Below are 26,832 nucleotides of genomic sequence, written 5' to 3' on the forward strand. Positions count from 1 at the left end.
AAGCCTGCATGGGGACATGGGAACCAAACCTGGGATGGTCTTACCTGTGCTGTAGGATCCTCAGTCATTCTGGAGTGATCCATCCCTGCAAACATGCTGGGCTGTGCTCCCTCCTAACAGAGGCCACGGGAATAATCAGAAAGCTGTGTTATTTATTAGACAAAGTGGACGTACCTGGCAGGAAATATTTGTTTGTACTAGTGGGAAGCAGCATTTGACTTTATGACGGCAGTGCAGCTCTTTTATTAGTAAAACTTAATGTGTAACAGGATAATTCCGTTGCACCTACTACTATACTGGCATGATCTTGTACAAAATAAGTTTCTTGTTTCCTTGAAGGCCTTACATAAGCCCTAAAACTGGGAATGGATCCAGCGTGTTCGATCACAATAAAGGAGCTGCTTCAGAACAGGCTCTTCTTTGGAAATAGCCGTAAACAGGTTTATATATAGGCACTGCTATTATACACAAAACTTGCTGAAGAAAGGTTTCCCAAGATCTCGTGGTTTTACTGTATGCCATGGGGACCCTGCTCAGGCTAATCCGTGAGCAGACCTGTTGTAGGAATTCAAGGCAAGGTTTAAAACCCAAGACTGTCTCTCAAATCCTTATATGCTGAAAGGGCTGGGTGTTGAATGGCTCTTTGCTGTAAAAAAAGGCATTTGATAAAAAGGCTCGGAAACTTGGGCTGGCATCCTACGTATGCAAATGCGGGTGCTGTCCACGTTATATTTGGATTTCAGGGTTTTTCAGATCCATTTCGAGATGATGGGTAGCAGCCTTATGTGGTTTGATCGCTTGCTTTCATCACCCATGCCCAATTATTATACATGAGATCCATCAGCCCCCTCGCAGCAACAGTTCCTGCAGCTGAGCATCAGCACGCTTGGGGAACAATAAAGGGGCTGGCATTTGGGAGTTTCTTTGCCTTCTAAACGGGCAGGACCCAAAATTCCTCCCTTGCAGAGCTCACCGATCAGGTTTGTTACTCAGACAGGTACATTTCCATCTGAGCAGCCTGAGGATGTGGGATTTGGGAAGATTTGTTGCCAGTTTACATTCAGCATTGTTGGTTGTATGCTCTGGTGGAGTTTCGGATAGGTACAGGGCAAAACATGGAAAGACTCCTGCCTTTGTGTGATTGATTTTTAAGGATAATTTGCCATTTTGTTCCTTGCCTCCTTCCTAATGAGCTGAATTGTTAAAATATGTTAATGTAAGGAGACACACGAGAAAGGGTGAAGCAATCTACTGACACGTTGGATAATTAGATCATCTCCTGCGCAGGAAAAAAGTCAAGTACGAAACAGGAACAAGAAGCGCCTCCCTCCCCCCCTGTAGAGGCACCAGGTCTGGCTCTTTCTGCATGCAGAAGCAGGTTAGACAATTAGATCTTTAGTATTAATTAATTTTTGCGAAATTCCTGAAGATTCAGAGTGTCGTGTGTAGTAACTGTCTTGTGTTTGTCGGTTATTTTTTGGGAGAAGTTGGGAGCCTTGTTTCAATACAGCCCTTGAGGGCTGTATTCGTGAGCTGCGTAATCTGTGATGAAACAAAAAAATGTCTGTTGCTGGACTGAATTTCTGAATGCTGTAGTGGTTAATCAGGTCTTCCCAGGAAAACAATTGCGAGTTTTTGTCCTAAATAGGCATTAGCTCAAGGGAATTCTGTAAGGAGGCATGGGACATTGTGGCTGCCTTTCTGCTAGTGTTTGGTGTTTTGGGAAAGCAGTGCTTCGTTCTTCTTATAAGATTTATTTGTTTGAAATAATAATTGGCTAATAATCATTAAGATCCCAGCCCGGTGTGAAGAGATGCCTGCAGGGCGGCTGTGACAGTACTCCGCCTTTACTCACAGGAGTAAGCCCTCTCTGTGGGTTAAGTTTACTTGTTTGATAAACATAACACTTTGCTTTTGTTCTCTTAATCACTTCCTTCGAAGAGTTAACTTCCTAAGCAGCCACAGATTAGTTCTCTCAGTTGTTTTAATTATTTTTCTTGTCACGCACAGTGAAGGTCTCGTGTTTGTGAAATGTCTTCTTTTATTTTTGTCCCCCCTTCCATGGCAGCCTCGGTGACGCTGGCACTGAGAACCCAGCTGAAACACGCTCCCTCTGCACTCCTGGCATTTATTTTTACCCTTATTTTAAACCAGATCTCACTTTTTTGAATGGGAGTGCTGCAGAACACAGCACTTTCCTTTCAGGGTGACCCAAGTGCTCCAGAATGTTGTATTCCCGTAAGGGGTACACGAGAGGCTGTAGCAGAGGCTTCCACGTGCTTGCTGCTGAGTAATTTCCTTTTGTATTGCTGACAGGTGACTCAAAGCAGGAGGGAGCAGATGGCAGCATCGTTAGCTGGTGGCCACAGCCTTCCCAGATGAGTTTTGGAATTTCCATCAAAGTCGGGATTAGGCTCAGGATATGCCGGTGGCACAGAGCACGCCGGGGGAGCGTGGAAGAAGAGGAAATCATTCATAGCGACTCATCTCGTGGTTGGGTGAGTCAGGGGTCTGCTGTTGGTGGTCAGAAAGGCACGTGGCTGACGACACCGTCTTTGTGTGCTCTGCAGGATGCAAACTGTCTCCAAAAATTAATTCTCCCCGCTTGATTTGTCCAATGAGTTATTTCCAGAAAGGAGTTACTGTATTTTCTGGAATGACTATTGTGAAATTCTTTCTCTGTCCTTTTTTTTTTTTTTTTTTTTAAATACAGTGGGCAAGTGTTCAGCTGGTGATTTATCAACGAAGTATTTTACAGGATCATAGTTAAAAGCTCATCTTAAAAAAAAAAAAAAAAATCATACCCTGTGCAATAGGGAAAGTAAAAGCATCTCAGTTTCCAAGTGATGAAGGAATAACCGAAAGAGCTAGTTCTTGGAATAGTAGCTCCATTGGCACTCGTTGGTGATTTCCTGTGCATTTGCTGCAGGAATCGCTCTGTGATGTGAGTAGGTGGTACTAAAGGGTTATTACGAAACCAGTTTCCAACCAGACGTTTTGAGTCATGGATGGGGAACAGGGATAGCAGCTTCGGAGCTCTCTCTTTGTTCAAGCAGTGCTCCTGAAATGCACACGCAGGATAATCTGTGCTTGCACGGAACAAGGCAGACCGGGGATAGGTCTGGGATCACGTGGAGTGCACTCCTTCATGCCTCTCCATCCCAGGGATGGGAAATGGGAAACGTGGGCTGTGAGCCGGCGGCAGCGCGCAAGGTGCACACGGAGCAGTTTCCCGACTGTCTTTCAATTGTAAGTATTTCTCATGGCTTTTCCCAGACGTGGGAGACAAAATGGAGTTGCGTCAGGACGGGTGCCTGTGCCAGAATGAGGTGGTGGTTTGGAGTGCCTTGGTTCTGTTCTGGAAGCAGATGGGCTGCCACTGGCAGGAGACAGTTGGCTTCTCCATCAGGGAAAAAAAAAAAAAAAAAAAAAGAAAAAGGGGTGTTTAAAGGAATTGGTCTGGCTCCTAAACCGAAGGAATTGTTGACCCACTGACTCAGTTCTGAAGCATTAGGGAAGCAGTCTTCCTGTGGTTTCTTTTGTTGGTGGCAGATTCAGAGCCCGGCTGTGAGTGTTCGGGTGTGAGGAGCAGAGGAGAGACAGTTCTGGTACCTGCTGCTGTGGGATTTATTTGGTGCCGGGGAGGAGCTGAGGTGCTGACGACTGAGCAACACCTGAACTTTATTTCTGATGTTTCTCCCAGTAATGCATTGGTAAGTTTATGTGCTTATTTTCAGTGCTTAGATGGTATCTTGCTAAATGTGATTGAGAGAAAGCTCTTTAGCAGCTCTTGAAAGAGGTGTGTTCATTTTTTTCACTGGAACAGCTTTTACAGAAAGCACTGGCTGCCCTGCCACGGTTTAGGAGGAAGGGGGAAACTTTTTGCATCAAGGTGGCAGAAACAATTTGAAACTGCTGTTTCCTCCCACCTTTAGCCTACAGACCTCTGCTGACATTGATCCTGAGCAAAGGGGATGGGCCAGTGCATCATCCTGGACTCAGGGCTGAGCTGTAATTTCCCTGTTACACTGAATCAACAAGGCTTCAGCCTTGTTGAATTTTACATGAAAATCAGATGTTCATCCCTGGAATTAAATCTAATGATACTTTTCCTAAGATATGCCTAGAATAGAAACGATGTTATTTTTAAGTGGCTCTGCAAATGCCAAGAAAAAAAGATATCAATTAGTGGTTTCTCAAAAAAACCCTAAATCATTAACATACTATTGGCTGGAAGGAATCATGTTGGCTGACGGAGCTGGTTCTGGAAGTCTTGGTCCCTGAATCTGCTGTCGATTCTGTCGCTGTATTTCGGAGGAATTTTTGGAGGGGGAGCTTCTTGGGCAAGTCATTATTTATTTTTAGTTGTCAGTGGAATGAGGGGAGTGATATTTAACTTCCCTTTAGTGCTTTACCAGCACTGTTGCTGTGTTTTCCCTTTGGAGGGGATGCTGATAGGAGATATTGTAGCTCTTGGATTGCCAGAACATTGTTTAGAATGCAGAGATCATTAGAAAATGGGGAAAGCGGAATAGCGATTATTGAATTTATTGTGCTCTGTGATGGGTTCTCCAAACACCAGCAGTAGGATGGTACTGTGTCCTGACCATCCTCTGTGAAGGGAAGAATCCACTGCTGCTGTTACTCCCTGGGAGGGTGACACCAGGATGTCTTCCCTTCCCAAACCCAGTTGGGGTGGCAGCTGTGGTGAGGCACTCATGGATATTTTTTCCCCGTTTTCCAAAACAGGAGCAGAGAAGGCCGTTCACCACACATCCCTGTGGAATGGCAAATAAACCCAATGGTTTAATAAAAAAAAAAAAAAAAAAAGAGAAAAAGGAAGGTTTAGCATTGTACTGGGTTTCCTTTCCTTTCCTTAAGTGCTTCCTTTGGATCTTGGGAGAAGAGCTCAAGAGCAGGGAGCAGTTGTACCAAAAGGCGTGGGAGGCCGGGTCAGGGAAGAGTCACTTGGTTGTTATGTGGGTGTGAAAAGCCTATGAAAAGGAAAGGGTGGAGGAAAATATTTTACTTGAATTAAACAAATAGAGGAGAACGTTATATGAATTACATATTCAAAGATACATTTTTGCCAAGTATTTTTGTGAATTAACTGCATATCTCCTGAAAATCATTTATTTAACCGTAACCTTATCAGAATGTTCTCAGGAGGGATTTTTTTTTTTTTTAAAGCCAAAAAAAAAAAAAAAAATCATTGTTTTCTTATCACTTCAGATGAAAAGAAAGGAAGTTGCAAATTTTTATTGCCCCTTAATTGTTAACTGTTAAACCTGTATTGAAGCAGTGGATCAGATTTCCTCGGGCTCACAGTGGAGCAGTTTCATGTGCTGAGAAATCCCAGGCAGGCCCTGTTTGAGGAGAAGGAGTCTTAGATCTTCATCTCGTTGTGTGTTCACCTGTGGGACAGGGAAACTGCTGCTCTTGAAAATCACCTGTTTTGGGGAATGGGCTGTTGCCATTGATACAGTGCACAGGGGTGGTTTGCACCCAAAATAATTGAAAAAATCATAGTTTGAAACCAGATTTTTTTTTTTTTGCATAGAATTGTAGAATATGGACAAGCATGCACTATCTCCATTTATTTTTTTTTAAAATAGCACCTACTATTATTGAACTAGACTAAATTATATGTTGTGAAGGTGACATTTTTCCATGCCTTTTGTTATTATCTTGAGCCAAAAAAAAAAAAGGCAGCACACGGAGATAACTTTAACAGCATTTTGTTGCAGAAGCAGAATATTACTTCTTACATTAGTTAGTGAAAGTCTTGATTTTTTTTTTTTTTTAAAAACGAGGCAAACAAACAAAAATCAATAACAACAACAAAAAGTCTTTATTATAAATAACAGCTTTTGGAACACAAGCCATAAATTTTGTATAAATAAAAACTTAACACAGTCCAAAATTGGATGCACAGGTTTGTTGTGTGATGTTTTGTACTAAACCAACACAGTCCTTGATGTGTTGGTTCTGAGCAGTGTTTTGTTAGTGTTGATTTGTACTCACGTCTGAGGGATTCCCGTGTGGAAGTTCACAGGCAGTTGTTTGTTTTGTAAATTTTTTCAGGGTTTTTTTTATGGCCCGTAGCTATCCGAGTGCAGAGCTTGCAACTGAAGTTTGTGTAGGAAATGGTGAGCTCAAAATTGGACCTGGAAGAAAGGAGTGAGGAGCGCTTCCTCTTCCATCGCTCCACTGGAATGGTAATCAGAGAATCACAGAGTGGTTTGGCTTGGAAGGGACCTTAAAGCTCATCCAGTTCCAACACCCTGCCATGGGCAGGGACACCTTCCACTAGACCAGGTTGCTCAGAGCTCCATCCCACCTGGCCTTGAACACTTCCAGGGATGGGGCATCCAGAACTGGATATGTGTCTGCTGCCAAACTGGGACACCTCTGGGCAGTGCTGCCCATCCCATACTGGGACTTTAAGGATTCCCTGATGCAGTAAATGGACATTGGCAGGCAGTTTTCACTTCTAACCGAGTTTGGGCACTTGAATTGTGTCTTTGAGAACCCAGGCAGCTACAGAAATTCCCCGTATGACCTGTTATTACAGGCTCAGGTGAGAGTGTATGTGCAGTTCTGTTGCCAAAACATGAGGTTGGCAGAAGTGAGTCATAACTGGGAAGATCTCAGCTCTACTCTTTGATTTGCTTTTATCCACCAAATATAAAAATACTTCCAAGAATACGGGTGGGAATATGCTGCTCTCCTGTTAGGGCAAAGCTCTCACTGGCTCTTAGGTGTGTTTACACAGTTCATAGGATGTAGTTTTGAAGATTTAGTATAAAAGGAGCTATGTATACATTTTATCTCATCTTCAGTGCAGTAGGCATGAGCAGTTCCTGGAGAAGGGACCAGAATATAGGGCTCTACCCCTTCTCCTGGGAGTCTCTTTCCCATGGAGTCATACTTGCCCTCCAGGGCTTTCTCATTATGGCTTTGTGAGTTTTGAATTCCTCTGTGAGCTGGCCTGGCTCCAGGGGGAGGGCAGAAAGCCGCCTCAGCCCAAGCTCTGCTTCAAGTCTGCTGGTCCAAGGACTTTGTAGGAGGTGGGATCTGCAGGAGGAAAAGTACCCAGCCCTGGGAAAAGTGCCCAGCTTCCCAGGTGAGCTCTTATCCACTGGATTACCGTTTAAAGGTGACAGTATTGTCTTTTGTGGACATGTTTTTAGGTTGCAGTGGTTGTTGGATGTCGTTTTGCCGTTGATATTTTAGTGTGAGCAGAGTGTACCTGCTCTGCAGGTTTCACATGTGGTTTCAGAGTCTGCTTCTTCCTTGGTCACCGCTGATGCCCACGTGGCCTTGGGGTGAGCCAGCTCAGCTTTGCTGATCTGGTTGGAAAAAAGAGATTTTTCTTCTCTGTTTCTTTTCTTTTGAGAAATGAGAACTGCTCCATCTCATGGCTCGGCTGCTAGTGCTGATGGGGAGGTAGCAGGAACTCATGGCCAGAAGCGAAGGAGGAGGTGAGACTGTCACTTTCAGTGACACCTGCGTGAAGTTCAGTTCAGCCTGTTCAGGAAACCTCACCTCCCCTTTCTCTTCATCACAGTGGAGCTCAAGGAAGAGCTAATTTAACTTTGCTCTCCAAAACAAGCAATCTGTTGATTTTTAAGTCTTTCCTGTTTTCCTTTGGTATCTGGATTTTAGTACGTGAGTAGTCCATGCACTCCTTTTTGTTTCTGTTTTCTGTTCAGAGTCAAAGTACCTAAGAACAGGGTTAATAACACTGTGTGGGTGCAAAGAGGAGTCCATCCCTTATTGAAGTTTCCAGTCATAGATCATAGAATCCCAGAATGGTTCGGATTGGGAGGGACCTTAAAGACCATCTAATTCCAACCCCCCTGCCATGGGCAGGGACACCTTCCACTAGACCAGGTTGTTCAGAGCCCCATCCAACCTGGCCTTGAACCCTTCCAGGAATGGGGCAGCCACAGCCTGTCTGTGCAGCCTGTACCAGGGCCTCCCCACCCTCACAATCAAAAATTTCTTCCTAATGTCCAGTCTAAACCTTAAATCTTACTGATGTAAATAAATGGTATAGAAATAAACTTAATAGAGCCTGATAGGCCTGTGGCATTTATCAAACTGTCACTTTTCCAAACAGCATCACAAACTGTTCTTCTGCTCATACTTTCCCCTAAATTTGCCTTTGTTTATAATCCCACAGATCACACCTACTCAGAGTCAGGGTAGAATTTCCATTGGCTGGGGAAAAAAAAAAAAAAGGCAAAACCACACCCAAACCCATTTCCCTGCAGTAGGTTTCAGGGCAGTGATGGTTCAGGCAGTCAGCTTCCAGCAGGCACAAGACAGTTCAGCATGTTGGAGAGGATTATCTTCCTACGTGCCTCTGCTTTCTACTCCTCTGCTTTGGAGTTTTTTCTCTTCTTTTGCATTTCTCTCTCAATCTTTATTTTCCAACTTGTTGTTGTTACGGTCTGTTTTTCTCATACAATGTGCTTTGAACATCAGAGGTGTGCTCGTGCCGTGTGCCCCTCTGCGCTTTCTTCCCTCCGCATGTGTGCTTACCTAACAACTTGAAAATAGCAAACAAAGCACATGATCTGAGGAACAATCTGGTATTTTACCCTAAGGGGAGATTTTCTCAGCACGCAAATCAAGAGTAAATAGTTAAAAATGCCGTATGATATAGATCCAACCACCCCAGCGCTCGCTCGCACGTACGAGCGAAGTTATTTGCATGCATAAATTGACAGAGTTGAACTCTGCATTATCAAATCCGCTGTCAAAAGTTCACCCCGGGCATTTTGCAGGAAAGATGATGATTGTCTCTTTAATTACTTAAATTCTGTTTTGCCTGTTTAGGAGAGCTCCCCACAACCCTGTCATTATTACTGCACGGCTTCCAGTCACATCAGGCTCTCTGCTGGCACCGCTGGCTGCAACACCCAGCTACGAGGGCCTGCTTTCAATTGAACACTTTGATTACCACACACTAATCAGATGATTGAGTTGCTGCAGAATTTGGCCAGCCCTCTGTTAAGAGCTCCTACGGAATTACAGAATCAGAGATGTTAGAGATGGAAAGTGCATTAGATCATCCAGACCATCGTCTTGCCAGTACATGTTTTCTGCTGCGTGGTTTCGGGAGGTTTTATTCTCCCTGCAGTTTATGGTTAGAGATACTCTAAGAACTTGGCCTTCCACTTTGATCTTCTGGAATCTTTTCCACAAAGGTTGATGGCGAGATTTCTCTTTGCCTAATATTTGCCCTAAATTTTTCCATTTCTTTATTTCACTGTATTATTTCAAGTCTGCATTCTCATCTCTCACTAATTCTCTGTGTGGTGTTAACAGCCCGTAAATATGAGTGGAATAGTATTATGTGCTCTTGAATATTAAATGTATCACTTATCTTAAGTGCTTCATGCTCAGTTTTTCAGGATTTGGGAAAATTCTACTGATTGAAGATAGGTTTTAAACTGAACTGCTAATAGTATGATTTCTCAGACGCATATTTTATTGTAGTATAAGAGTTGTCTGTTCAGGTGTCATTTGAGAAATTGTTGAAAATTACCTGAAAAGGCCAATTTGAATTGGAAATGAAAATGTTTTTATATGGAGGAGATATAATTTAAGTGTTTTTCAGCTCCATTGCGGCATTTAAACTGCGGGGAAGCGATGCGTGCAGGCAAGTCTGCAGAGGGCATTACAGGGACACTGAAAAAATCAGTTTTCTATTAGTGACAGAAATAGTGGAAGTTGCAGTGTAGTTACTGGAGTCTTCCCCAGCCCCCCATCCCAGCTTTCCATTCACATTCTCCACTCCGTAACTATTGTTTCTTTTTATAGTTTTATTTGTTTCTGTGGGATTTGGGGTTTTGCTTGTTTGTTGTTTCTTCCTCAGGGCTTGGTCTTCACTACCAGAAGCTTCGAGTGCCCAAGCACGGCTGTCTCAAAAGTCTGGGCCACTAAAAGCCAGATCAGTATCCCCTCCAAACAAACACTCAGTGGCTATAAAAAGGACAAAGGAGCTTTTTTTTTTTGCTGTCAGCCCCTGAGAGAGAGACAGGGTGGTTAGTGTGAGCTGGCGTGTTGCCACGCTGAGCCAGTCCCTTTGGAGCTGCCCTCTGGTCATGATCCAGCACCTTTACCCCGGCTCTCCACTGGTTCTGGAAGGATTACCTCTATTCTTCCTTTCAGAGTATCCCAGAGGATGAGGGGCTTGGGTTGGAAGCCTTCAAAAACAGAGTTTTTGCAGGATGTGTGTGTGTTGGGTGCCTGCTGGAGACACACACGGCACATCTGGATCTGGGAGAGGCAGGGCCAGCGCCTGCTCTGCCCAGTCCCTCTCCCAGCCATCCATCCTCACTGTGTTGGAAGAAAACATTTGGCTCATCCAGAAGGGATGGCAGGAGAGAGTTAGCAGAGATTTGGCACAGAGAACTTGACCTCATGGACATGGGGAACATGGAGCAGTAAGCTGTCCTTCCCTCAGACTCTGGGAAGCTGGATGCAGGGTAGGGATGTCGATGAGAAAGGTGACGACGGGCGGATCATGGGAGGCAAAGTTACTCTTGGTGAGTGGATTTGAAGGTGTTTGAGGCTCAGGTTGTGTAACCAAACAGGGAGATGAATGAGAAACATGTAAATAAATGGGTGGGTTACGGAGTGAGTAAGGGAAAGTGTGAGTGGGCGGGTAATTAGACTGGCAAGTGAGAGAGGAGGTAGGAGGGGGTGAGTACATGGGTAGGTATGTAGTGAAAAGTTGGAGTAGCGCTATGGGCCGGCTCTCTGAGGATACCTGAAAGACTGGGAACAACCACCCTCCTTGAGACGTGCAGAGGGAGGAACAGCCAGCGCTGCCACAGGGACTGTGGGGTGTGCAGGTGAGCACCCAGACCCTCCACACCTCTTGCTTTTGAGCTGGTTTGGATGGCACATGATTTACTCTGCCTGAACTCCGCTCTGTCTGGGCATGCAGTAAACAGTAATCCTCACCTTGGTCAGCTGGCTGCATTCTGCTGCTGTTCCTCCAGAAATGTATAAGACCACCATTATTATTTGCAGGTTTTTTTGGCTATAACAAAGTCACAGAGAAGGCAGGTGAAGCACAGCAGAGACTTTTAGTCTGTCTGGATCATTGCAGTTTGTAGCAGGCATTCCCAGGAGCTGAAATGACCCAAGAGCTGCAGGAGGAAAGAATTAGCTGACAAATAAAAGGAATGAAGATGAGGGATATGCTGGAATTGCAAATCTGCAATGCATCAGCATAAAGACATGTTCCAAACTTGAAGTTCTTTTCATTTTAGTGAATGAGGTGGGAAGGTAAAGTAACTTTAAATCATTATCAGACCCTGACTGACGAGGCTTTTATTAGGAACTTTTACTATAACTTCTCTAAGGCTGGACATAGTTCACCATGACTAATCCAAACCTGTTTGTAATTACTACGGCAATTACAGCCCCAGCTGTGACCTCTCTGTAGCCAGGTACAGTCAAGGCTGATGTTTAAGGTAAGGGCTCTGCTCTCCTGTTAAGTTATGTTAAGTTGTGCAAGGTAGGTTTTCAATATTTATTGTAATAGAGCGGGTCCTTTTGAAGCCCATATAGAGGTGAATGGCTGCAGGAAGTGACAGGCCTTACCTTAGCTGCCAGAAAGATGTTTATTTAGTAATGAATAACTTAAAATGCTGTGTTGTTCTGGAAAGTGCTACTAGAGACCAATCCCTTCATGTTTTCATCAATAGCCAGTAAGGTGCCTCACCACCCCAACAATAAAGTATTTCTTCCTAATACCTGAAACACACTTACCATCTTTGAGTGTAAAGCTATTCCTCCTTGTCCTGTCGTTCCATGCCTTCGTCCAAAGTTCCTCTGCAGCTCTCTTGGAGCCCCTTTAGGCTCTAAGGTCTCCCCAGAACCTTCTCTTCCCCAGGCTGAACACCCACAGCTCTCTTGGCCTTTCCGTATAGAAGGGGTGCTCCAACCCTTGCAGCATCTTTGTGGAATCTTCCTCATCAGGTGGTCACCTGTTGCAAACTAAATTTCCCATAAAGCTTGGAACTGCAGCCAAGCCAGCTCGGGCAGTAGTCAAGTGTTTACTCTTCTTTTTTTTTTTATACAAGACAAATCCAGAAACAATTTGCTGTACTTAGGCAGGTGTTTCTTACCATTAAAACAGAGCAAATCCCTTACTGATGTTCAAATGCTGTAGTAACTGTGCACAAAAAAATCCAGAGGAACGTGTGGGTATGTTTGATACAAACCTGTTGGGTTGTAGATCTGTCAAAGCCCCAGATTTGCATTCCTTACATAAGCAGAGATCCTGGTAGTGTTTACACGTGCTTTGTCTGTGCTTTGGGAACTGCAGGAATTGTAACTGCTGTGTCAAAAACTCTGCTCTCAGTTGCCATCTGTGGGTTTGCAGGGACACGGGTAGAATATTTACAATTGCAGTCCTACCTAGAAGTTTGTTTACTCTTACACTTGATTCTAAAACTTATCACAACAATGATAAGAGCAGCATGAGACCTCCATGGAAGTGTGGACAGATTCTGAGAGTACACAGGAATGAAAACCTTGAAGTTTCCATCTGGTTAATTAGTAGTTTGTTTTTGTCAGTGACACAGTTGCGCAGCATTTGCACTAAGTTTGCTTCGTCTTTGGCCATTTTTTTCCATATGGGTGTGTGCTTCCTTTTCATGATGTTGTTTTTCTTTCCTTTTTCCCCCCCCCCCTCTAACACAGCCACTCCTTTCATGTTAAGAATAAGAAATGAACTTCTCGTCGAGCAGAAAAAACCCCAAAATTTATTAAACATTTCAATTCTGATCCCTCTAATCCTTTATTACCTGTAGGGGCAGGTGCAGGAAGCTACTACAGGATTGGAGGTTACTAACTTTTTCAAGGGTTGGGATTGCACAAGAGAGCAGTTTATTTTAGATGCTACGGAGAAAGTTTTGAACAGCACGATTAAAGATGTGTTGATGAGAAATACATCCCTTTGGCTTGGCTTGTTTCACTTAATTGTGCCCTGGAGAGCTCTGAAGCCTTCAGCTCCTGTTTTAAACACAACATTGAGATAGGCTGGCTGAAGGCATAGAATCATAGAATGCTCTGGGTTGGAAGGGACCTCAAATATCATCCATTCCCAACCCTCTGCCAGGGGCAGGGACACCTTCCACTATCCCAGGTTGCTCAGAGCCCCATCCACCCTGACCTTGAACATTTCCAGGGATGGAGCAGCCACAGCTTCTCTGGGCAACCTGTGCCAGGGCCTCACTACCCTTATAGTAAAGAATTTCTTCCTAATATCTCATCTTCATTCTACCCTCCTTCAGCTTAAGGCCGTTTCCCCCTTGTCCTTTCACTCCAGGCCCTTTGTCCAAAGTCCTTCTCTAGCTCTCTTGGAGCCCCTTCAGGTCCTGGAAGGCTGTTACAGGGTCTGCCTGAAGTCTGTAGATATTATCTTGTTTCCTGCTGTGACAAAACAGATTTTAATTCTGGAGATACCATCTTGTAATGCTTTCAATACCCAGAGGTTGTCTGTTTGTTGCTCAAGAGAAAGTGAAGGGAACCACTCCCTTGATCTCAGTAAACCAGAAAGCAGCAGTTCATGGCTGTATTGGCTTTGTGATGCTGAGATAGTGACTGTAGGAAAACAACCAGAGAACTTCAAGAAGTAAGATTTTTTATGTGTGTGTGCGTGTGTTTTTTGGTTGTTTTGTTTTTGGTTGTTTTTTTTTTTAACATGCTGAAGCCATTTAAAATGTTGCAAGGGGGAAGGGCAAGGAGGGTGGTAAAAAATACATCACCCATCCCTTGTGATTCTGTGGTTTTGTCTGAATATTTTTTAAATTTTTCCCTACAATCAGCCATGCATTTCAGTTGTGATCGCTGCCCTAAGACCGGGGCTGCATCCAAGATGTCTCATTTGCCTAATATTAAAAATATGTGTGTGTAATAACATTTTTCTAATGGTTCTAGTCTGGAATATACGTCACACACCTTTGTATTAAAGTTCACAGCACCCTTTTTACATGTTACTGTCCTTTGTGGTGGAGGCTATGCATGGACTTCTTAATTTGCAGTTCTGGTCTGAAAAAAATAGTTCAAAGCAGCTTGTTATTTATCACCAGAAATAGGTTTTCACTGTTTGTCTGTTTTGCTCAGTCTGGTAGAACCAATATATTTGTGATAGGCAGTTTGTCTGCTTAAAGAGGTTATGGTTCATTTACTAGAAGAAATGCTGAGCAACTGACACATAGTGAGGGGTCTGAAGACCTTCTTCCTCCTGTCCTTCTGGAGATGTCTGGAAGCTGTAGGGTTTTTGGTCTAAAATATGTGCAGAACAAATCATGGTGATATCATAGGTGTGAATTCCTGTCAGAAGTTGTGTGTTAGCAAGGCTGCATTCTTTCTTGAATTGAAGTAATAAAACGGTGTCAGAGAAAAGGGACAGTGAATTGTTGGGTTTACAGTATGTAGGAAAATGAGCTTCTGAGCTGCTTGCGATTAATGAATCTCTGTTTCAAATGTATAACCATCCTTTAAAAGACATGATCTTCAACGTGCCAGGCAGCAGACAGTACCTGTGTGCTTAATTCCAGCTTGCAGTGACATCTTCTGGATGCCGAGCACTGGGAAAATTTTACCTATTATTTGAGTAGTTGATGGAAAGTTGAGTTTTTCCCTGGCATGGTCCACGGTCAGTGGTGTAGTAATAGGACAAACCAATCCAAATCTGCTGTCTCCCAGTCTTGTTCTCTAAAATCTTTGCTTTTCAAATTGCTTTCAAAACATAACGATGTGAATTTGAACACTCTTTGCAAATTTGACCTGTATTTATATCAGCGTGTTTGGAAGAGGCCCATCAAATGATTTCCATATTGTTTTCACTGTGTCTCCAGTTTATTATTCTGAGAAAATTTGATGCATCTGCAGCGTGCACGATCAGCCTTTCTGATATGCAGATGCAGAGCCTCGCCTATCTCGTGGAATCAGTGTAGCAACCGCTCTTACAAACGCCGTGACAATGTACAGCCTCCTATCTGAGAACCAGATCAGACTGAAATTGGGACTCAGTCCAAAAAGCAAAATACTGCAATCAATCTACTTACTGTGTCAGCACTCAGCTTCGTTTCTGTTATGTGCACTGCAGGGAAAGGAAGTGGGAAATGCGCGGCAGCATCCAGAAACGGATTCCTGAGTCACGGAGGATGGCAGAGATGAGATGGGTGTTGGTGATAGGAGGTGCTTAGAGGTTCCCATTTTTGCAGGCACTCTGTGGCATGAGGGATGTTGCAGGCGATGTTCTAAGCCCGGGTGACACTCAGGAAGTCACTACATGACACTACGGGTACCACGTGACTTCCCTGTTTACTCTCAGGGCTTGTCTGTGAAGTGGCAGTGACGGAATGAAGGGATTGTGCCACATCATCTTTCCTTGGTCCACGGTCCTTGGCCTTTAGAGTCACAACCCTGGTACCGGTGGGGATTTGTGGACTCGGGCCCTTGGTAAACCTTCAACCTTCAACTGCTGATGTGTTCAAACTGAGGCAACCTCTTGCCTAAGACTGTGCATTTCCTTCCCTTCTGCCGGCCCCGCTGCTATTCCGGGCTGTGGGCTGGCACCGCTCCTCGTCCGGCGGGCATCGCTCTGGGGGCAGGTGGGCTTCCTGCTGCCAAACCACGTGCTGCACGGCTCACCCTCCATTCCTGCACGCTTCCCACTTAACCCCCTCATGTCTCACTCCCTTCTGTCCTAAAATTGGCACCCATATTGGGAAAATCACTCACCCGAGCTCGTGGGAGAGCAGGACCCGCGTGCCCGATGCCGCTCAGATTACTTGGGAGCGTAGTGTGCACTGCACAGCAGCAGGGTCACTTCGGGGTTATAACACTAAATCTTTCAAAAGTAATCACACTTAGGAGTGATTTAAGCACTCGAGTTTCTGGGTGAGAGCCAGTTGCCAAGGTTTAATCTGCACCTTAAAGCTCTGCTGGTAAATCTGATCTGGCAGTTCTGGGGAGAGGCACCAGTAGCAAAGTATCTTCCCTGATAAAGAGCAGTGAGACCTTTCATGTCCACAAGAGAAATAAAGGCATTTTAAAGGGTTCATAAAATTATTATTGCAGCAGAATGCATGGATGGGGTTTGGCTCTGATATATTTTTTCTTTTTTAATAGTAAATTGGTATACAAAGGAACTTAATGTATTTGTGCAGCTCAAACTCTGTGCAGAAGAAAATCATTATACCCAAAGCCAGTAACTTTTCATGAATGTGATAACAGCTTGTTGCTTGCACTTCCCATGTAAGTTTCAGTGTCATGAATACTTTTATTTACTCATTAAGCTGCTTTTTCTTTGTAAATTAGAATTTTTGGTTATGTTTTGCCACAGCTAACTAGTAAGTACTGAGTTATTCTTCTAGGGAAGTAGGGGATAATGTGTATTTTGAGCCAAAATACTACAGCACCTAAGAAAATAGGGTTTCTGTTCTTAATTGCCAGTTTCTTTCTGTCTTTTATCGTGTCTTGGTTTAAAAAAAAAAATCAACAAGCCCATTGTGATGCTTTTGATTGGGCTTCAACAGAGATAATAAAAGTGTAGTGTCCCTTTGTGAAAGGAGTTTTTAATTATTGTTAATTGTACTTGCCAGCTTCATTTCTGAAGGGAAACGGAGGTGACCTCATCCTGAAAGTTGTCAGTCTCATGCTGGTGTCATTCTCTGCCTGGAAAAGAGGTTGGGGTTTTGTTTCTTGTTGCTTCTTTTAATGAGGAGTTATCCGCAGGCCTGATGGGCCCTGCGGCTTTGGGAATGCTGTCCAAACTCTGCCTCAGTGGCAGGCTTGTCTCTGAAACGTTGAACTGCAGAGCTGAGTTGTGGCTCAGGAGCAGGGGATCAGCAGAGTCTCAGACCTGTGATATGCCCATTCCAGTAACATCTCTAACAGCACCAGTACCAAAGACTTTGGAGAGAGGTGATGGACTCTTCATACAGGACAACTGAAGATTCAGGGGTTTATTCTTTCTCTTTCATACTAGTTAATCCAATAATCTTGGATGTTTAGATTATCTATCCATAGACTTAATTTCTTAACCCTTTGCCAGTCTTGGGTTCGGCATGTTCTTGTGAAGTCCCTCCTTCACCTGTGCTTTGCGTTTAAACAGATAGCACGAGAGATTTCCTCACCCTTTGGACTGCAGACCATGCAGGATAGTGGGGGCTGCATGTCTGTGCAGGTGCCAATGTATCAGGACAAGTCAGTGTTTAATTATGGCCACTATGTAAATGCCAAAATATTTACAATCATTTTGATTCATTGAGCTTCTCCACACATCAGAAGAAGGATGAAGAGGAGTACGTTTTTGTCTCTCTTCACTATTCTGTATTTCTTAAGCTGTTACCTCGTTTCATCTTAAATGAACCTTCTCTAAAATACTCTGAACTCTTCAATTCCATTTCAGTTCACCCAGTGCCATCTGCCACGGTGTCTGCAATGTATTTCAGTCCTGACGAAATCCCCCTTTCTCATCGGTACCTCCACACACTGTCGTAAGGATGATCTGACAAGCAAAGCTGGCAAGTTGTTCCCACCTTTGTTGCCAATTATAAAGCAGTGTAAAGAGGCAAATTCTGACAGCCTGTGTCCTTAGGGGTGTTTGAATACCTAACTCATAGTGAAATCATTAGCAGTGAGGCTCTTGAACATCCCTGAGGCTCTAGGCTGGGGTCTCTATACTCACGTTTTGCTCAAGCAGTTTCTCCCTGACTTTAATCACTCTTCTGTCTGTCTCAGATGGGTATTTAAAGCTGCAGATTTTTCCTCAGCATCAAAACCATTGACTTGGAGATAGACTGAGCACAGGATACCAGCAGTTCCATCTAAAAGGGAATAAGCATACAGCTGGTTGGTTTTCTAGTCATGGAGAAATCTGCAAGGTCAGTGAGCTTGGTACATGTGATGGGTCTCCTCACCACTGCCAAATGTGTTGGGAACTGTGGTCTGGAGCTCTCACTTTATCTCATTCCTTTGCTTTCTGCTGCTCATTAAAAGATGGAATTAAAATCTCAGTGGTGTGAGATGTTCAGGCTGTCTGAAATGGTTTTCATTCTGTGGCTCCCACAGTTTGTTCAGGCAAAAGGAAGGGAAGTTTTCCTGAAGTAAGCCACATTTCTTCAGTAAAAACACTGAACTCAGGTCACCTTTGACTTTATTTACTGAGTCCTTCCTTTGCTGTCTGTAACATGAAAATTACATGTGCATCTTAAAGGATCGTTCTGAAAACCAGGATAGTTGTGTTACCACTCCTGTAGTCTTACCAAATTATATATTAAATACAAATATTGTCAAACATGTTCACCTCCCAGGGCTGAGTTCGATGTCTTGTTCTGATATCTTGTTCTTTATCCTGAACAGAAACACAGGAGGCTGAGGTCTTGTCTCTTGTTCTCACAAAGCACTGTAGAAATTGTGGCTGTTCAGAGTAGTCCTCGAATCACTGTTCCATATGTTGTATAGTTGCGACTCCCAGGTTTCAAAATGGGATAAAGAACCTGTTACCAGCAGCAGCAAACGTGACACATCTCCTTCTCTCGTGCCAGATGAGTTTTTGATGTCAGATTTTGGAGGTATATGTTTCATGGGGGCACAGCTGGGTCTTGATTTAAAAAAATAAAACGACTTGAAACTACTCTGGGGCACAAATAAATGACTTGCAAGAATAGCAGAGTATTGAGCAACAGGCAAAGGATGTGTTGTTTCCTTTAAGGGTTCTGACTAGAAATGACGTCACTTAGATAGTTTGGATGTTTGTGAACACTACAGGGCTTGGAAAGGGAAAGCAAATCGGAAAAACACTGGGAAGCTGAACAATTTGTTTTGTTTTATGACTCCCTGGTAGTTTAATGAGGGAGCTATTACTCATGCGCTGTCACTGCACATCTAGAAAATTCCTCTGGGTTTAAAAACTGGCAGGAAAAAGTAGTTTCCTAAAAAACACTGAATTAATGAGATAAAGCCCATTGCTCAGGAGTCCCAAACAGGAAGGGTCAGAGGCGGAGCTGTGCAGGGCTCACGGTGTGTTGGAAGTCTCCACAGGGGATTTCAGAGAGCAGATAGTGCTGGCAGGGATTCAGAGAAGTGATGCAGCAGATATGCTCAGCATCTCTCTTTTAGGATGCAGTAGCATGGATTTGGGGAGAAAAAATACAAGTTCAACTGAGGCATTGTCGCCAGTCCTCCCCCTCCGTTCCTTTACATCTGAAAATATCTGGGCCTGGGGTGTTTAAAGAAAGGCCTTTGTAGCCATGGGCAATGATACAAGGCAGTTTATTAGTAATATTGACATGTGAAGTGAGGGAAATATATTTAAGAGAAGAAAAAGAAGTATTTGTTGTGTGGGCTTAATTATACAGCTTTAAATGAATTTTCACAGTTTCATAAGCTGTTTTCTTATGGTCTGACTTCTTACTTTGAGTCTATACTATTTTATAGATCTGTACAGTGTTTTACAGATCTGTAGAGTGCAGTTTGCATGTTGACTTCAGTTATTTTTAGGTGTTTTAGCCTATCCTGTCATATTCATACCGGATACACGTTATCCTCACCTTAACTGGAAACCTGATATAACTTTCATGGCCCTGAAGGCAGGGTGAAGGCTGTTTCAGGTTGATGGTGTAGAGAGCACAGTAAGCAGAGGGCTGCTCCAGTCTGGAAATGCAAGTGAATATTCCTTACCAACCCCCTGACACAATTACTCACTCGCAGCATAAGTTACTGTAATTTCTTTTGCCAAAAAAACTCTGATAAAGCAGAGGCTGTTAGGAGGGAAATCCGTAAGGAGTCTGGAAAGTGTGATGTAAGGATTAGTAATAGAATTAGCAAGCTGCTGTAACAGTTCTGCTACAGTTTCTCCTAAATTACAGTACCTCAAACATAATCATAGTCATTCCTTGTCTTACTGCAGTGCTGTGGAGTACTCCCAGTCAGTTTTCTCTTCTCTCTGTGTTGCTATCCTTGTAAGCCCTTTAAAAACTCTCTTTAATTACTCATTTGTTTCAAGAATATTACCAGTTTTCCATGGAAATACAGAAGTAGCCCTGGAAAGGTTGTGTATTTTAAGCTTCAGATCAAAATGATGCTCAGCTCTGTCCCCCTGTACATGCAACATACACCCTCTTTAAAAATATCCAGTACTGAGCTGGTTTTTAAATTTTTCTGAAGCACAGAGGTGCCCAGTTTATGTCTCCGTGCTGGATTTTTGCCCTTGGGTGTGGAGCCCAACTGCTTGAGCCAGAATTAGGAAATACTTCCTACATGTGCTGTGAAAAAATGTTGGATGACAGGGCAGAGCTCAGTTTCCACCAGAATGGAACAGAATGAGACTGAAAAAGCTGGGGGGATGCTTGCGGTATTATGAAGATGGCAGGAGTGTGGATGTCGTGGAATTTTGGAATCAAAATAGTCTGCAGAGAGGGAGACACTCCAGAGGGAACTTGCTTGGGATGCATTAGAGTGAGATTTGGGCATCAGTCGCTCTGAGAGAGTGTGTGTGTGTGGCAGGGAGCACAGGGAGGTTCAGGAGCTGCACAGCCGATGCAGAGAGATGTTCAGCCTCACATCTTGGGTCTGTGCTGCTCCAGTTTTCCAGGGTAGTGTGAAGCTGAAGGCTGAGAAGGCGTAGAAAGGGGCTCTCCTGCTTTCCATGTGGGTGCTTCTGTGTCCAGTGAAGACAGTGAGCACCAGCGCTCCTGTGCAGCCTTGTTCTCTGGTGTTGGCATGGATTGTGGTGGATTTTAGGCTCTTTCAGGGGAATTTGTGGTGTTCAGGCTGCTTTTTGCCTAAGTAAATTGCAGCAGAGTCTCAGTGAGAGGCAGGTTCCCTTGCTCCAGGTGGGACACCTTCAGCCATGAACAGCAGGAAATACCAGGCTCTGATATGGCACGTGCTGATGCCCCAGCAGCTACTGAGTAGAGAGTTTTATCAGTCTGGACTTCAGGCACCTAAATACCACCAAAATTTGGACAGAACCAAGACAGGCCACATGGATGATGCCTGCAGCCTCCCAGTCTCATGGCAAAGAGATGCTCCTCAGGCAACCATCTGAGGACAGCCGTGTCTCACTGCCTTCTTCAGCAGCAGGACTGGCCTTCCCAAAGCTCCTGTCCTGTGTGTGCTACACCAACGATGGCTTGTTATTGATGGAAAGCTACCTTAGTTTCTCTGGTAATGAGGGTTTAATTGTAGTCCATTCACATTATCATGGTTCAGCTGATTTCCTGCCTTGGCTGCGGGAACGTCTCTGCTGTTTTCTCTCTGTGCTGAAAGGAAGCTGCTGAAGGAGTTGGTGTGTTTGACAGGCAGATCCAACTCAACGTGGTGCTGCTCCCACCTTTGCACTGGTGCATGTGCTGCCTGACACCACCATCCCACACCTGTTTGAGCTCCTCTCCCTGCTCCTGCTTTACAGCTGGATTTTGGAATGCCAGGTGTATGTACACACCGCGTTCAAGCAATTGTCAGGTTTTGTGTTTGAAGACTTTCCTCTTCTGTCTTTTTTAGACTTCACTCTGTCAAGGCCTGTGCAGCTGGCGTTACATAGCACATACTTTATTATCCCAGTCATCACTTCGACTGTTTAATCCTTTTAACCTTCACAGTGGCTACAGTAGGAATTACGGGGATAATCTTGAGTGAATTTCCTTGGCCACTGTTAAAACCACAAAGAAATCTAAAGTAGTTCTGTGCAAAAAGAATTTCTTGATGAAACTACTTGTGAGGGTCTGAAAGGGGGGAGTACAAGTTGAGAACTCAGTCCAGCTGCAGGGAAATGGTTGTGGGGACACCACCACGGACTGGCAGCTGCCACATTCCTGTACCCATCATCCCAAACCTGTTGTAAGCACAAAACAGTTAATGCAGAACAGTCATCCCTGCTGGGCATGGAAGGGACCTTGCTGCCAGATGGTATTTATGTTGTGCATTATCTCCGTAGGTTTTGCATCTGTCTTTGCTGCAGTTTTGTTTTCTGCCTTCAAATTCCCTTTTTCTTATTGTGTCTAATAAATTAAATTGAATTTGCGAAATAGTACAAAGTGACATTAGGATGTGCCTGTTAACAGAGGAGAATTAATTAATTACATGCCGTGAACTAGCTGAACTCATTTAGTCATTGATGAATTAACTTAGTATGTCTGTTACAAACAGGAGAACTGGAATGCTGGTAGAATAAAGGGTGAAATCTCTCATTGACTAAATAACTGGCGTTTCTTTAGGTTTAGTTAGTGTTTCTTAGTCTAGTAATGGCCAGATTTTTAGAAGTAGGAAGTTCTACCAGTCATTTGCAGTTTTGTGTTCCCCTCTGTGATTCTGTCCTACACTGACATCTGCCCCTTGAATTCATTTGAAACCTCAAAGTTTCTAGTTGCTTTTTCTTAACCAAATCTTATAACTAGTTCTTCATCATTCCCTTTTTTTCACTGGTCAGATTTTCAGTGTCATCAATCCTATTTCCAGCTGGAGATTCCATTCTGCATGGATGTCTGTAATTCTGGGGGCGGGGGTTGTGGTCCTTCTTAATCATATTTCTAATGTGCACAGTGACATTCTCTCTGTGCATGTTCTGCATCTTACCTCTTCCCAGATTTCTTTGCAAACATGGATTTGATTTCTCTCTCTCTCTCTCTCTCTGCACTCGAGTTTCAGACCTGCACCTCTGTGCCTCATTTTGTTTTCCTTGCAAGGTGTTTGTGTGGCTTGCACACATGTGGGTTGATAGCACAGTGCAGTGTCAACAGAAAGGAGCTTTCTCCCATGCCAGCCCTCTGTAAATGCCACAAAAATACCTTTTTATTTAAGCCTCTGTTTTAAAACTATATCCTTCTATGCAGCCCAGAGTAGAAAGGCCAGTGGGCTGTTAATCTGCCTTTATATCAGGTTTTATTGTCTCATTATTCCTTATACTTTCTCTTCTTTTATGTGTGTTCTCACTTTTTTGCCTCAGGCAGTAAACTAGAAACCAAACTCATTTTATTCTGTTTTATGTGAAGCTTCTAGATTGGTGTGTTTTGATCCATGACAGGGTCTCTGCCCTGCTACAGTAGTTGCCTCTCTTGGAGATCATTGGGAAGGTAAATACCTACAGTAGCTTTAAAATCTGCACAAACTGAGTTTCTCGGCTCTCAAGGCAAATCAGAAGTTCAGCCATGCTTTGATGCTCCAATTAGGAGATGCTGACCTTGTTTGCAGCTTCAACAGGTGGAGCCAGTTGCAGGGAGAAGACTGATAAGACCACAAATATTGGATATGTGCACATTATGTTTCCCTGATGGATAGGGACACGCTTTCCTAGAGCAGCTAAAGATGTTTAATAGCCGTTGTCGATCAGAGCAATAACTATTCCATAAATCAGAACTACTTTCAGAATCCAACAGCCCCTTCTCCCATCTCTTGCTTGGCTGTGTTCAATATGTGGAGCCTTAAGTTGTCCTCTGATTAGCTCTCTGGTTTCCATGGCGTGTGCCAGCATCAGTGTTTATTGTTGAAGCACATTGTCTGCTTTTCTCTTGATGATGTGACTGTCCTGTAACAGAAGTCACATGCACAAACTGAGTAGTAGCAGGGGTTCAGGAGGAAGGATCAGTAAATATTCTAAGCTGTGCGTGGTTGTGCAGATGTAATTGATTCCAGCCCCGCCAGATGCTCACCAGTTGATCCAGATGATCCTTGCTCAGCAAGCAGTGAAGATCCCTGTCATCTCCTGGCTCTTCCAGTCTCTAGCACAGCTTACAGGCCATTGCTCAGTCCCTAAAATCTTTATCTTTACCGTAACCACGTGACTTTTTTGTATTTTTAGGGGAAGCTAAACTGGAAATGCGCACACGCGCATTTAACATAAACCATTCTATAAATTCCAGGTGCTGATCTCACAAAGGTGTCCTGCATATACCAAAGGACCAACATGTTGCTTGAGGGAAAAGCTGTTCATAAATCTGTGCAAACTGAAAGGTAAATAATTTCTTTTTCCAGTACATTGGTGGAGTAAGATCTCTGCGTCGGTTATTTTTCCTGCTGTGAAATATGTAGTGTAAATGTATCTGGCATATATTATATTTGTCACTGTGCAGCAGCAGAATGTAGGAAGTGGTTATCTTTAAAAAAAATTTGATTTATACTTCGTAGAATCACAGACTGGTTTGGGTTGGAAGGGATCTTAAAGATCATCTCATTCCAACCCCCTGCCCTGGGGAGGGACACCTTCCACTAGACCAATTTGCTCAGATCCCCGTCCATTCCTTGTTGTGCTTCTTTTGCATAACAAGGAAAGGTTCAGAGGCGGCTTGTTTCACTCTGAAAATATTTCTGGCTTGGATTTCGGGGGTTTTTTGCAGTGTCATACATGATGGGAGGAGTAAAGAATATTTGTCTTTGGATAAAAGATCCGCTGCAGTGTGTTTGTGAGGCGTAAGAATTCAGCTGAGGTTAAAACTTGAAGTGGTCTGATTGAATTTCCTATCTTTCTTAATTGTTATCTTTTTTCTGTGTGATAATTTTAATTTCACTTCCTCTTCAGTAATTGTGGAGTCTTCCAAAGTAGTCTGAGTTTGTATTCTTATATCAGACAAAAATTACAGACTAATAAATGTTTTCGTGGTGTTTATTGTTATTTTTAAAAGATATGTAAGAGGAGTTCTTTCCAGGTCCTTTGACAGACAAACTGCCATGATGATTCTTGGAGCAGCATAAATTAATCCAGTGCTGGAGATAAGCAGAGAGGCAACAACATTAAAGGGTGCCTGGTTTTAAGAGCTCACTTTGTAGGGACAGAAGTGGCTGTGATACAACACATGGCACGAGGATACAAACAGTAGGTGTAGCTTTGGAGTGCTCCATGATGGACATTTCTACTGAGGGATGGGATTAGCACTTCTATTGAAACTTATATAACAGCTACAGTGCCAGGGTGGTTGCTAAAAATGATGCTCATCGCTGTTAGATCCCAAAAGCTTTCAATCAGAAGAACTATTTTCAGCTGAAGAAATATTATTTTTTTATTCCTAATGGTCATTGTTTTTCTCCCAGATCCCAGTGAGATACTTTTAAATATGTAAGGCAGCAGTAGAAATGAAAAAAAAAGTGTTTATATAATGTAAAGACATGGACAAGCAACAGTGAGTTTTGTTGTGGGTGACTAATTATCATATCTTCATTAACATACCTCAGCAGTCAGCAGGGAATTACATTGTTCCTTATGTCTGTCCTGTCCAATTGCTAAAATATATAACATCAGCTGCTTTTATCCAGCAAATCTTGATCCCTTTGGGAAAAAAAACCCACTGTTTTCCTGCCTCTGTTGCCCCAGAGGTTGGTGTTTGACTGAAGAGCTGCCATGGTGATGGACACAGGGTGGGAATGTGGACAGAAATAGAGCGAGGCTGAAGCCAGGCTGTTCCTGCTTCCTTATGGTTTCAGTAGCCCTCTCTGATATGGATGGTGACTGATTGATTGCAAGGAGGTATTTGTTATTACATATTTGAGGCAGGGTATTTCTGCCTCAAGTTCTCATAATTAACACAAAATAATACTCAGGCAAAAAGGAGGGTGGGGTTCTCAGATTGATAACGGTTTTTTACAGGTTGCACATCATAATTCCCTGCAGAGCAGTTTGTGCCCGTTGTGCTGGGATTTGGATGCACAGAAGTCTCCTTCCTCCCATCCAAACTGAAGTCAGTTTTTGGTGATGCATAATTCATATCCTGAAGCCTGTGTCACAAAAACATCTTAGTGCTTTTTTTCCCCGGCTTGATAAGCCTGCTTTTGTATTTTTAGGATTTCCTTTGCTGCTAATCCCCAAAATCAGCCTGAAGAGGTTTCAAAACAGAGTTCAGAGTAAATCTGAGGCAACTTCTACGTCAAGGATATTGCTGTATGCAGCAGGTGATTCTCTGGCACCTGCTATATATGGATTCTGCCTCCACAAAGGTTTATTTCCTTGTGGTATGAGGGCTCAAAATGCCATGGAGTCAGTGCACAGGTGGACTGCACCTCACAGGAGTCTGCCAGGAGGTTTGGATACATCTTTGGATATATCTTAGAAGGAGTAACAGGTACTTTGTTATGAAACAGAGACAGCAATTTCTTTTGATGAGTTTTGAAGCTCTAATCCAAAATTACTCCTTCCAAGGGGAACATGATACCTGTATTTACTGCTGTTGCTTAGTGGTACACTGTGATTGCTTGTTCTGACCATAAATGTGCTCACATAAATTCGGATTGTGAGGAGCCATAACGTGGCTAAAAAGCCTGTGTAAGAACCTGGAGGAAGAGAAGGATGATTCTGAACTTGTATTTTAATTTATCTCTCTGCAGAACAACACAGAGGGGACTAACTCAAACAGCTTCTTGTGTTTTGTTTTTTTTCTTCCAGATTCTGAAGACAAACCTGTCAGTAGTGAATTGCCCCAGAAGCACATGGAGAAAGTTGTACATGGGGGAGGCTGTTTTTTTCTGAGGTACAGAACATCTGTGTCCTTCCTTGGTATCAGCTGTTGTAAATACCTTGTAGCCATCAAGCCTTTATTGCTCAAAGCTTTGAGAAGCTTTGAAATTAAAAAGATAAAGTTATTGTGTGTGCATAATGGATAAATTGGATGTTTCATTAGTGGGAAATAACTGTCTTTATTTGAGATCTGTGTCCCTGTTCCAGAGGGATGTTCCCCAGATCTCTTACTTCGTAGTTCTTCTCAGTGCAGCTAAACAAAGCACAGGAAGGAATGGGAAGTACTCTCTTCAGTGTAGGAAATCTTTTCAGTAATGGTTTTTCATGTCAGTAATTTCCTCACA

The 26,832-nt window shown here is 43.4% G+C and overlaps 1 long non-coding RNA gene across 2 annotated transcripts in view; it reads left to right on the forward strand.

The window, feature by feature from the left end:
* LOC116786718 overlaps positions 1-26,832 on the forward strand; it is a 118,992-nt gene that overhangs the window by 89,012 nt on the left and 3,148 nt on the right. For both annotated transcript variants that reach the window (XR_004357049.1, XR_004357048.1), the window contains exons 4-6: positions 2,317-2,498; positions 23,907-23,997; positions 26,417-26,501. This is a non-coding gene — a long non-coding RNA (uncharacterized LOC116786718). The remainder of the gene's footprint in view (positions 1-2,316; positions 2,499-23,906; positions 23,998-26,416; positions 26,502-26,832) is intronic.

Source organism: Chiroxiphia lanceolata, chromosome 5, assembly GCF_009829145.1.
Source record: "Chiroxiphia lanceolata isolate bChiLan1 chromosome 5, bChiLan1.pri, whole genome shotgun sequence".
Classification (NCBI taxonomy): Eukaryota; Metazoa; Chordata; class Aves; order Passeriformes; family Pipridae; genus Chiroxiphia; species Chiroxiphia lanceolata.